This window comes from Anopheles coluzzii, chromosome 2 (genome assembly GCF_943734685.1).
Source record: "Anopheles coluzzii chromosome 2, AcolN3, whole genome shotgun sequence".
Lineage (NCBI taxonomy): Eukaryota > Metazoa > Arthropoda > Insecta > Diptera > Culicidae > Anopheles > Anopheles coluzzii.
In genome coordinates, this window is record NC_064670.1 from 33,758,853 (window position 1) to 33,771,264 (window position 12,412).

A 12,412-nucleotide genomic window follows, 5' to 3' on the forward strand; every position below is an offset into this window, starting at 1 on the left:
ATGTAAATTTTATTACACACTTTATTCCACCCCAAAACAACGGTACGCTTAATTCGCGCGCTTAACTTCGCTTGCACTCTCCGTTCTTGTGCTGATGGGGGGAGGGAGGTGGCGCAAAACGATCGTAGCACTTTTGCCACTGAGGGGACAAGATTAAAGAAAATTGCATTAGTTTGCCATTGTGCTGCTGCTGCTGTCCGAAAGTCGATGAAAGTCTCGAGACTCATCAGCCAACCCGGTTGATTGAATTCCCGATGAATTTCTACTCCTTCTTCTCGCTTCATCCAGTACCCGCCACGCCAGTGTGCGGGCGTTTCTAATGCGTTGTGATAGAAATTTCAATTCTTTGAAAACGGTTCGAATAACTAAATTTTGAAGACCAATCAAAACTTCTTCGACCACCGCACGAGCAGGAGCGGGAAAATTGCTTTGTCCACTGATGCAGCCACTTTCCTAGGGCACGCCTGCCGAGGTCAGAGAAAGAGAGAGAGAGAAAGAGTGTTGATCGTGGGCACAGTTGTGCAAGTGGGAATATGCTCAAACCTAAAACACTATATTCACAGTGCGCGAGACAGCTCAATAGAAACAAAAAAAAAAAAACGCATACACACACATACACACACAGGTTAGTCCCATGTCTTCTCAGCACCTGAGGCCTACTGGAAGGCCTCAGACCTTCTGACTTCTTTTTTTGTAGTTGCTTCAGCTGCTGCTGCACAATTTCTTCTTAGCACATGCAAATCCAATTTCGAAAGGAAACGCTCCCCAAACATGGAAAACACTGAAAAGATTCGGCATCATTGTGCTGACTCCCCACCTCACGTAGCCCCCCCAGCACACTGCATATGCTTATGCTTATGCTTACCGATGGGGATGAACTTTTCTTATTTAAAGTTTGAATTGAAATCAAATCTCGACGGAAGTGTCGTTAGTGAAGCCAATGGATATTTCGGCGGTTCCGTATTCGGCACCATACTGGCGTGGGTTTGCACTTCGAGCAGTAGTTTTCCGTCTTTGGTAGTTTGGCTTTTGTTTTTCTTGCTCTCGAACGGTTTGACTCATTCGATATTGCCACTGACTGGCTGGGAGGGGGAAGAATGCTGGCGCTGGCATATTGTGATCAGTTCTGATCGGTGGCATTTTTGTGTATACGTGTGTGCGTTTTGTTCTCGGCTCGATCCGGGGGCTGTTTTCATCTTTTGAAAGCAAACAAAAGCACCTCACTTGAAGATTGACTTCCACAGGGAACACACACACATACAGAAAGTCTGCTGAAGTGGAAAAAGTTCCATTGGACTTGGGGTGATAGTAAACTTAAATATCCGGAGAAGGAGAGAAATGTGCTTCCACTGTCCAGCCGGAGTTCTTTTTAAGTTAAAACTTTTTTTTCATCTCATTTTCATCTGACACAATACCTGTGCCTTCGTCTTGACAATGCTGGAAGTTGGTAGGAACATCTTTGCGCAACGGCGTGCTTCGTTCTGAGAATGGAACATATAAACCCGTACGTTATGGAAAACAAGTCATTTTCTCGAAAGGGATGAGAAAAACCTTTCACGAAACTCTTTCCAGTAGGCAAACTAGCTGTAGAAGGATAGTGGAGGAGTTTGAAGAGCAATTTGATTGCTTTTTTTAATTTTTCTTTATGCTGAATGATTGTGTAATTGCGTGTTGTTGGATGACAGAAGCAGCTTGTCCATAAAAAATGTCCATCTTTTTACTATTTTTTTCGTGTTTATTCAGAAATAACGGCCAGAGCGTGTTGCTAAGTTTTACATAATTGAATTTTATAAATAAAATTATTTATAGCAATAATAAGTATGGAAAAAACGGAATAAAGTACCTTATTCTAAGAATAAATCACGGTAAAATTGGAACATAACCTTCATTATTGTCCACATTTTTATGATTAAATGGGCTTTTTTGCAATTTTTCCTCATACACGTATATTTATTATCAAGTAAGGGCTTATAATCAAGTAAGGACTCACATATGCTATTTACACATTTCATATTAAAGAGGAAAACACTGTAGCGAGCTCCATGTCAAAGAAGCAATCATAATTGTAAACAAAAATATCAACAAATACATTCCTTTAATACTAGTAACTCAATTTTCATGCATAATTTGGACCGTTCATGTAGTAAAATTATACAAAAGCAAAAAAACAAATTGGTTGCCGCCTGTTTCATCCTTCACTCGTATTAATAATTCATTCCATCGAACCTGTCGGGTGTGCTAATCAATTATCATCCCTGTCTGCGTGGTGGAAATGCTTTCCGCCGGAACCCAAACAACCCGGTCCGGTCGAGATTATGCTTCCTAATTTGAACCAAACAAGCCAACCTCTATCTCTACATTCCTTTGGATTCCCAACGGTGTGTGTGTGTGTCCTTTTTTTCGCAATCACTACATTACAGCTTTGCACACTGTCCTTTCCCATTCTGTGCACCGACATTTTTCCGGCCGGACACAAATTGGAACCGGGCAAACACATATCCCTCGCAAATTCTTTCCCAGCCAAAGATCCATTCTCAAAGCAATGCCACAACCCGTAGATTCGGTTTCGTCGGTTGAGGATGCTAAGCTAGGTACAGGGAGAGGGAGGCATAGGTACTGCCTGCCTGCCTACCATGGATCGGCATCCCTACCTAGCATGCCATTATTATGTAAATGATCCATCGCTCGAATTTATTCTGATAAAACATTTAAATCCCGACGACAAAATGGTCCCGACTCGGACCACGCGCAAGTACGGGCTGCATCCGCTAGGATGATCACGTGCAGGAATTCGGTTGCCCCAGCACTCCACTGCTTCGTTTGGAGCGATATATCATCGAGGCTGGAATCCTGCTGCCGCTGCTACTGCTGGTACGTTGGGATTGGTGGGCTTTGTCGGAAAGATCGTACGGATTCAGGATATTTCATTTAGTCATTTTTTGTTGGGTTTGTATGTATGTGTGTGTATTGTACCCATCCCTGAGCTGCATCTCGGTTTTGTTGTACCAAAACGGACCTTTTTTCTCGTTCTGTCCTTCCCCCCCCCCAACCCATTCCATTCCAATATATTTCCATTCCAACAAACGAACGGTTTGGTTGGAGCTTTGGCGGAAGAAAACTAGCCTTAAAATGCAGGTAAGGCTTAACCGGGTCTTTCAAAGCCGTTTGCTTTTCGTGCGACAAATGGCACCAAAATAGTACAGAGATAATTCAATTCGCCCCCGCCGCCTTGGTGGTTGAAATGGAAACGAATGAAAGGCGTGATGCTGTATGCTGAGCGGGCCGGTATGCTGTGTGGCATGAATGCTCAAAACATGTACATAACTTGCCTGCCAGCTAGGCCGGTTCCGCCGGTATGCGTCTTGTAATGGGAGGAGAAAGATGGAGAGCAGATGAAAAGGATTTGTTGAAAACGGGTGTATACATGGTTTGCGTTGATATGTGTACAAATGACGGTACGGGTAATGGAAAATGGAAGAATAGTCATTTTTTTTCTTGCTTCTAATTGATTTATAAGACCCCTGGTGATTTTTAAGCTCCGTTTGTACAACGCCGTTGTGTGGGTTTACTTTCGTTTTTGGTGATAAAATAGTTCTTATTTTAAAAGTAGAATTAACATGTTTACGATAATTTTGTTTTGTTTGAGGTATTTTTAAATGTGTAAAATAAAGTCGCTCAAATGATCTTTTGAGAAATAAATCATTGCATTTATTTTGTAAAGGGTATTCTTTTGAAGGACACAAGATAAATATAGAAAACGTACTATTGATAAGGACATCAGTCCTTGTCGATCTTCGAAAATAAAACTAGCTCTATTTTTAAGAGCACACAAATATCCCCACAGGAAAGGTTATTTCGGTTGGTTTGATGATACCTCATCAAATGGCATCTGCACATTTGATTCTGCAAATAGCAACTTCCCCATACCTACACGCTACCAAAAGCAAGCCTCTTTTTTATGAGTTCGGCACATAGCCGAGTAACACGAACATCAGCATCTCCGTTAAACCTAGAAGTGCCCTTTAGAGTTGCTTTCCTCCTGGGAGTGAAACAAAAACGAAAGCAAGAAATAGAGCAGGAAAAACATGCGGAAGGCTTGTCCTGGTGTTGACGGTGAAGGATGCTTCTCACGCTTGAGGTGTTGCTAGTAGCCACATGAAAGATTTGGTGAAGGATCCTAGTGCCACTTCTTGCTTAGCTGTCTTCTAGTGCTCGTGAAAAGAAAAAGACACTGATGACATTCACATTATCCTGTTCGGCCGGTTTTTGCTCAACACGGAATCCGCCTGCATCTTAAAGCCTTCATAGCACAGATAGAAGAAGACGAGAAAAGTAAGACTGTAATGAAATAGGCAAACGTACATCCGAAGCAGACAGCTTGCACGTCCACACGATCCGGACAGACCACAAGCCGTGCAAAAGTACTCAAGGGAAGGGGTTTTGGATGGGAGGCCGACGGGATCCCCGGGTGATCCGTTTAATGAGCAAATGGGCAATTTACATACTTAGCAGGGCGCGTTTCATAGCACAGCCGTTTTTTGCTCTACGTGATCAGTACGACCAAAGACCAGACAGGCGCGCATATACTTAGCATCAACTGGGGGCTTGTCAACTGGTGAGTGTGGTACCTTACGGTGCTATCGATGAGCTCTTCCCATGTGAGGGTGCGTGTGTGCGTGAATGTGTTTTTGTGAGTGGAGGTTTGGGAAAACTATTTAGAAGTTCGAAGAAGATGCTCCGGTGCTTTCGGTGACACAATTATGGGTCTTTGCAAGTTTTCTTTGGGACTTGCGAATTACGAGCAAGGAGTTTGTTTTAGGGTACGATGTTAAATGAATTTGGTGTACTTGATTGCTCGCTGTTTCTACTTGTCCCGTACTGAATGCATATTTGTATGTGATGTATTAGTGTCATTCCGTATTTGGTTTTAATTTTAATGGTAGTTTCATTTATTGTAGTGATGCAATGATATATTTGATGCGTTTATTGATGGTTATGATTATTATTATTTATTTTAAATTGTCCATCAAATTGGCTTACTAAAATGAATTCTAAAATGTTAGGAAAAATGAAGGTAGAAGAGTTATTACATTATTACAGAGATATTACATGAATTGTAGGAAAAAAGATATTTCTTATACATTGATATGCACGGTGTCTAAAAATGTGTTACTGATCTAAAAAGGATATTCTTTCATAATGAATCAACAATTCTCCATTTCTCATTCCCGCACAATAATCGTGTCAATTTATACAAATGATTGCCGCACAGGTAAGAAGCTTCAAAGGATGGCTATTCTTCGAACTGCGCTACATTGTAACGATTACGCTTGATTTCTTTCGCTCGATGACGTGTGAACCGAACGCCATGGTAACATAACCATGCCAATTGACAAAGTATTGAAGAGGATACAATGTAAAAGATAACAAACACACAGACCTTAACACACACATACAACCACATACATACATACATACACAGACACGGAATGTAAGATGAAAGCTTTCAAATAAATAGCCCGAAATGGTACCGTTTGGGAAAGATGACTCCACGGTGTGTTGGATAGGGATACCGGATACGTGTCGAATAAGCGCATAGTGTGAGTATGTGTGTGTGTGTAAGAATTGTCGATGATTGCTCTTTGAAAGTGACACCACGAATCGGGTCCATCATTGCGATGAAGCCAATCTGCTGCGCCACACATCGCACGTAACAGCGTTTCGCCTTTTTTAGCTTTACTCTCTTCCCATTTTTATCACTGTATGGTATGATACTTTAAACCAATAACAAAGAGAAACAGCAAAAAAAGGCAAAGCAACGTGTTGTGCAAAACATGAAAGACATAAACAAAGGCATGGCGAGGAGGTGGGTGGTCGCTATTCGCGTTTTTTGTTTCACCAAACACTCTATGAAGGTAAAACGTTGATAAGCTTCCGGCGTCGCCACTGGTGCAATGTGTGTTTGTGTGCAAACAACGGTTTAAACAATAACATCGATGGCACATATGTTCGCCAATATAAATTGCCGTAATTTATTATCGTCGTTTGTTTTTCTTGCTTCATCTCTGTTTTTTTTTTGTGCCATGCGATCAGTTTTATTTGCTTCTTTGCTGGTGTGCACCTATGTGTAAACCAATCGTGGCTCACCTTCGGCAGGCTAAAAGTGTTAAACGAAAATTGTTTATGAACAGCGAGGAAGCCTGTACAGGGTTGTAGTCGGGGTTTTTTTTTTTGGTTCACGCAGATCGTTTAAAACAAATGGTGTAAGTAATGGGTTTTGTTGAGTTGTTCACTTTAGTGGGCAGAATGGGCATGTGCAGGTAATCGATGTTTAGTAAAATTGGTAGAACATATATTAAGTAGAAAATATACACAACAAGAGCAGTTGATGAGAACTGGAAATAAATAAATAAAATAAAGAAACAAATTTCCAACCAACTGTGATCAATACCAAAGATATTATACTAACGAAGGTATCTACCTAAAGGTGATTTTGTTAAAAGGCACATAAAGGAATGAACAAAATTTTGACCATTTTTATATTCTGCTAATTTTATTTACCATATTCAACTCAAAAGCGATCCTAGCTAAAAAAAGATTCAAAACTTTTCAACCTAAAAGAACTGATTCCCTTAATTAACATAAACTAAACAAAACTGTTTTGCTCCATCAACTATCAACCTATACCACTTTGATGCAGAATTTCCCCCCCCCCCCCCCTCCCTTGTCAGCAAAGACTGTGCGATGCAAACTTTCAACAGCTGACCATTTATCTTTTAAGCCACTCAATCACATCCGACCGTAAGGGAAACTTTTGTTTTGTGACCGTTGCAAAATTAAACAACTATATCCCGTCCCGTCAGCTGTCCGGGTGAAATCTCGACCAAAACAGACACGAACCCTAACACGAACGAACCAACCCGTTGGTGTCTGGGGCGCTTCAGCGTCAAACGTACGTACGAAAATCATATTCTGTGCACGTCCCCAGCCTGTCCGCCTGACAACAGCGGGCAGGGCGATGTCACCAGTGTGGAGAGGGAGAATAAAATGTCAACATTTTGCTAGGGATTTCCGCTCACCCGCTGTACACACTTGGCGGTGCTGCCAGGTTGGAATTGAAACAAAAACCAAAACGTTTTCGGCATTATTTGTGTCGAAAGTTTGTTTTGGTTTATGTTCTGAATTGATTTGAGCACTGCACTGCATTTGGCCAGTTTGCGTGGGGTCGAAAACCCTTTGCTATTTTCAGGGAGGAATTAAATAAGTGCAAATTGCTGTTAGTCCCCGTTAGACCAATGTGGGATAGTGTTTTGGAAGTGTGTGTATGCGTGTGTGATTTACGTTTGATAATTGCATAAATTTATCTAGTGCGGAATATTTTTTTAGAAAAGAGTGATAGTTTAAGATAAAAATTTATCAAATAATATAACATTATAGCTGAGCATTATAGCCGTGTACTACCACCGTCGAATAAAAAAAATCCTCCTTGAAACTTCTTTCCTTTAAAGCAAACCCACGCAGCAATGGAACGGAAAAACGGGTTTAGCCTAAACGCATCTTAAAATAGAGATATTGTGCTTTAGGTGGAAGATATGCATCAAAACGGTTATTTGTTTAAAACACAAGCACACACAAAAATACATCTAAAATTAACAACATAAATATAAAAAATGCGGATAACTAAGCAACAGAGATAACACTGTTAATCGCTCTGGGCTACTTTTATGTTACCTGCTTTTGTGTTTCAAGCCGAATGACAATCGTGGTGAAAAAATGGTATGTAAGCCGATGGAATTCTCAAAAAAGATGTGGTGATCTTACGGCAGGGGTTATTCAATTTTCTCCAGTCAGCTTCATACTACTACTACTCCTCTTAAAACCGATTGCAAGAACCGATTTTCTGTTCAACAGTCGATTGGATTTAAAATATAAAAAATGAACCTCAGCCTTTATTATTTGCTTCACCGTCACTAAATCAACTTCATGTGCCAAATAGGGACATTATACCACCTTTTGGCAGCCTGTTCGCTGCCTTTTTTTCGCTTTACTTTCACAGCATTTGTTCTTCTTCTGGGGCTTCAAGGGGTTAAAAAACAACATCCGCACAAGTCGCCATATAAAGGAACCATAAATTTTTGACCAACTGCTTGCCTTTCGGCACCATTTAGGTGTGTGTGTGTGTATGTATGTGTGTTTGAAGCATTTTTTTTTTCTTTTCGGCACAGCAGTTTATTATGCAAAAGGCTACCGGAAAAGTGCAACGCCACGCTATCTACCGAATGGTCTAAAACGGCCAACCAGCAGGATAATCGAGCCAATAACTCACGCTCAAGTTTAGCCCACACCCTTTGGTTTATTTAAAACCGGCAGACAATGGAGCACAGCGCAAGCGGGAGTGAGGTGCAGAGAACGTTATTTAACCTCGCTGTAGCACATGTGAAAACAACGGGCACTTGTACGAGATGGGAAGATATTAGCAACACTTACGGTCGACCACAAAGCGTATGCGTGCCTACGCCGAAAACGCTGCAACATGTTAATAACGCTGAAAACATTAGTTGCACAATTTAATGTCGAGGAAACAAAAAGCAGCAACAAAAAAGAGGCTTTTCATTCTTGTGAAACACACCATAAGGCAGACTTCCGTGCCGAAGTTGCCCACTGCTTCGTACGCCCCCTGGTCGCCTGCTGGATGGATGGATTTAATGTTGCTTACAGCTTGAAGGGCAAGGTTCACGAATTATGCTTACGTGCCAGTAAACTTACAATATCACTTTGTTCTTGCTTCCCCTCTCCACCCCACCCCGTTGCTTCTCGCAAACCCCAAAACAAACCCCCCTCGCCGGGAGAGAAAACAAGCCACTCTGCCGGTATTTTATTGTGAAACTTTTTTAAACACCACCAATAAAAGCGAAAGAATAAGAATTGCGAATACGGTGTGTTGCCTGAGACAGGGGTCATGGTGGCGCGAGGGTGAAGGCATTGCTATTGTTTTTGCGCATTGGCACATGATGGGATAAGGCGATATTGTTAGAACCATCAAGCAACGCAATGCTCGGTAGGTCTGGGCGCGCTGTGGTACACAGTGTGGCACGCTTTTTGTGGCTGGTTTGTGTTTGGGTATTTTAGTAAGAGTAGAAGCATTCTTATGAAAATCATCAGTTTATATAATATTTAAACCTTGTGAATCACAGAAAGGACAAATGTTTCCTTTTGAAGTGTATTTTTAAAAAGAAGAAAAATAAATGAATAAAAGAGTATTTTGTTTGTTGAAAGGATCAATCATAATTCAAGGCAATGTGTCTTTTTGTCGATGCAGGAGCTCAATTACTGGTACCTCATAGACGGCACTGCAGTTAATCGACAAAATCATGCCAAAGACCTGGCCGTTCTTCTTGATTCAAGTTTGAACTTTAAACAGCAAATCGATGACGTTGTAGCCAGAGGAAACCAACTACTTGGCGTGATTGTCCGGACAACTAATGAATTCCGCAACCCCATGTGCATCAAAGCTGTCTACAATAGTATCGTTCGTTCGGTTCTGGAATATTTGTGCGTAGTCTGGAGCCCAACTACTGCTTCTTCAATTGCTCGACTTGAGGCGATTCAACGTAAGCTCACGCGATATGCCCTACGCCTACTTCCCTGGCAGGATCGCAATAATCTTCCTCCATATGCTGCGCGGTGCCGTCTTCTAGGCCTTGAACCTCTTTCGGTTAGAAGCCGCAATGCACAGTGCTCTTTCATCGCTGGTTTGCTAAATGGCTCTATGGACTCATCGCCTTTGTTGCATCGAGCCAATATCTATGCACCATCCCGAACACTTAGGTCTATAGAGACTCTACGGATCGCTCAACCTCGTTCCAGCGCTGGTCGGTCTGACACTATGTTCCGCATGTCGGCTGTTTTCAACAATGTTTAGGATTGCTTCGACTTCCACATCTCAACTCAGTGCTTCAAGGAACGTGCTTCTGCCATGGCCGCAGTGAATTGCGATACAAATCTTGATTTTGCTATTTTGCTATGTATTTTTTTGTGTAATGTTACTTATTTTAATTAGACCATACAGCTCGTTGAAGATTAAACAATAAATAAACAAATAAATATTATGCCCTTTAAAAATAGTACCTTTTTAAATACAACACCAAGTTTGTCAAAATTAAAAACAGCTATTACATAAATAAATGCACTTAAAAATTGTATCATATTCAATGCTTGCGTTCGATATCATCCTCACTTTGAAGCAAATTTTGTACCACACTGTACTGTTCCTGCTATATACCAGTAAGGACCATTTTCAAGACCCCACAACCAAGAGTAATGATTTATGAGCCACAACAGCGATGCTGCACACACCAGTCGCCAGGACTCGAAAGCCCGCACCAGGTACACACGGCCTCGAACTTCCGGCAGCCCTCCGAGCCACTTCCCGTCCGAAACGAAACCACGCATCTACCCACATCCCACACATGCCATTGATTAACGATTCGAGCATTTGGCAGAGAGTTTTGCTTTATCGTTTATTTCCCGCCCACCCTGTGCACACCGTAACACTGTTTTTGGGGCAAAATCTGTATCGAGCAGTCGAGACCCTTCGCCCACCCTTTCGTCCACGGGGTACCGAGCAAAACCTTCCCCCTGTTTGCAGAACCCCTTTCTGCGGGCGCACTTAAGCTGTGGCAGTAGGGAAACCCTGCACGCGGGGACGCGGGTGGTTTGGGGCGCGGGTTTGGTGGTAAAAAAGGTTAATTGCTCGTAAAATGTCTGCCGTAATTAGCGGCTTAGACGGGTACGGTTTTATTGAACCTAATTACAGGCGTCAGGCGGGGCAGCATCCGATGGTCGATATATTATTACCCGCTCAAAAACTTGCGATGCGTTTGGCAGATGGTACAGCGTATAGGTTGTGTGTTTTCTCGTGTACAGGGTGTGCATGTGTGTGTGTGTGTGTGCGATTTTGGATGCGTTGAACGGTGCAATCGATGTGGTAACGATTAAACAATCACAGCCATCACCCGATGGAGTGGGGATAAGGGCGTGCTGAACATTGATTAAAAATGTAACCAGATGTAAAATCAATCCTGAGCTGAGCGAATAATCGATTACCTTTGCCGCTTGATCGATGCAAATACGTGCGTCATCGGATTAAAGGCGTCATTAGCAGGAATTTATTAATTCACGCCACCCGTTGATAATTTCCAAATCGTGCCAATCAAGGACGGAATGGATGTTTGGAAAGTAATTAATCGGTACAGGCAAGGCCTTTGTAGGTGAAGCATGTTGACAAGTTAACGGGAAGAAAGAACAATAGCTGTTGCTCACGTAATTTGTAATTGGACAGTTCAGTTTAACAACAACGTTTTCACTGGTTTACATATTTTTATTCTATTTTGAATTTTTTGTTCATTTCAGGGAATGTGATGTGTTTATTGATTATCTTATCTTACATGTTTTTTTATTATCTTTGTAATTCTTTGACCTAGCAAACTCAGTTACTGATTTTTTTTTGTATTTTGCTTTTGTCTTTTTGGTTTTGAAATAATCTTTTTTAATTTCTTTATGAAGTTATATCCAAAGAGCTAGCGTGCAATATTAAGAAAAGGAAATCATTACATTCTAATATTACTCAATTTTCTTTAAAAAAATCGGAAAGTATAGTTAAAGAAAATATATCGAAATGGCTAGTACAAAGTAAAAGTTTTCAAAAGTTGTATATTTCTGTAAAATTAAAAAAAAAGTTAAATAAACGCTAGCAAGATATAGTAGTGTTAATTACTACTCTACTACATTAAATGGGACTAACATCTTAAGATTATTTGTGATTCTAAAGACTTAGCCATTGAGACAATTGCTTAAGTTGACGTACCGTGTTAAAGGTCAATTTATTTGCTCTCGCATGAGCAAAAAACTCATTCCGTTTCCATTTTCCTACGAAATACAATGAAGTTGTCGAGCTGAGAATTACTTTTAACCGTGTCTAAAATGACACTGACAACATTATTTAAAAGTGCATTAACTTTTATAGCATGCCAAGAAGATACAAATCCCGTCACCAACAAAGAAAGCTTATCATCCAATCAAAAGGCATCCATCTTCTCGCTGAGTTCCCTTTGCTTTGGTTCGTCCCACCTCGAGTTTGATATTTAGCCACCCACGAACTTGAGTCGGGGGCTTCCGTTTGCCCTGAAGGTATTGTTTCAAATTTGTCTCCAAACGTCAGCATGTCAGTTGGGTTTATCGCTCCATCCTTCTGTGCCCACACTCACGAACATTCGCCTCCAAAAAGGCAAAGCAGACAAGAGTGGCCACTCTGCCATGCTTAAACTAAAATAAATAGAAAGAATATTTATTCAACCATTCACCCATTCGCAGCGCTCAATAAAAGCGATCCCGTGCAGGGCGAAAGGATTAT